This window comes from Arachis ipaensis, chromosome B10 (assembly GCF_000816755.2).
Source record: "Arachis ipaensis cultivar K30076 chromosome B10, Araip1.1, whole genome shotgun sequence".
NCBI classification, from domain to species: domain Eukaryota; kingdom Viridiplantae; phylum Streptophyta; class Magnoliopsida; order Fabales; family Fabaceae; genus Arachis; species Arachis ipaensis.
Window position 1 is genome coordinate 19,938,209 of NC_029794.2, and position 1,206 is coordinate 19,939,414.

A 1,206-nucleotide genomic window follows, 5' to 3' on the forward strand; every position below is an offset into this window, starting at 1 on the left:
TTGTTGCTACAAGAACCATCCGAGTTGATTTTTATCCATGTCATAGGTGGGTTCTCGAGGTAATATGTACTTCCATTCATCTTGGGACATGCTTGATTAGTCTCTTTTTGTTGAAGGCTTCGGCCACCATTTTCACACACGAAAGGACAACATTGCTTACCGCATTCGCTAGTCTCTAAAAAGGAGTTAAAAAGATTTTCTTGCTTTGCCATCGCTAAATCCACTAACAAGCAATCATAAAAATCGATTGCCAACTATAATTTGGAATTGACATTACTTCTGTAGAAACGTTCCATCTTAACCATGCATTAAAGGGATCTCTAGTGAAAGAAGTAAAAAAGTTTGGATTTACTAAGTTAGTATTTTTTTAGTTCCGCCCTTGCTTATTTGGGTCGGTATTGTAGTCATTCTTCCATGGCATTTTTAACTATGAAAAGGTTTAGAAAACTAACTAATGTCAATTAGGAAAAAAAAAGTCCAATAAAAAAAATACCCAAGAGTTAAATCATAATTTCACCCTGACTCCATTAATAGTACAAGGTAAAAGAATCAACCACACAAACCCTTATCCCTCTCTCCATAGCCACGTGTGCGCCGCTGCCATTGCCGCCGACCACCACTGCACGCACGTACTGCCATTCTACTGCCACATGCACAGACGCAGTGCCCTCTCCCACCGCCATACCCATGGACGCAACGCCCCCCACCGCCGCAAGCACAGACGCAGCTCCTTGACCTCTACCGCCGCAAGCACAGACACAACACTCCTCTCACCTCAAACGCAACGCCGCAAGCACACACGTAGTGTCCTTCCTTTGCGAATGCAGCATCCTCCCTCCACGAATACTCGCACACGTGTTCAGCTGCCAAGAGTCGCAACAGAACGGCCAGTGCCATGCTCCACCATATCAAAATGCCGTGCTTTGGGCGCATTGTTTTTCTTCTTAGTTTTGGATGATTCTTTTTTTTAGTTTTAGATTTTTTTTTCCTTAAGTTTTGAATATTTTTTTTCTATGTTTTGGATGCTTTTTCTTTTTGGGTTTTGAATTTTTTTTAATAGTTTTAGATATTTCTTACTTAGTTTTCAGATGTTTTTTTTTCAATGTTTTTTTGATGTTTCGTTTTGTTAAGTATTAAAATCTTTAAAATAATTTTAGATATTTCTTTTTTGTAAGATTCTGGATTTTTTTTTATACGTTTTGCATG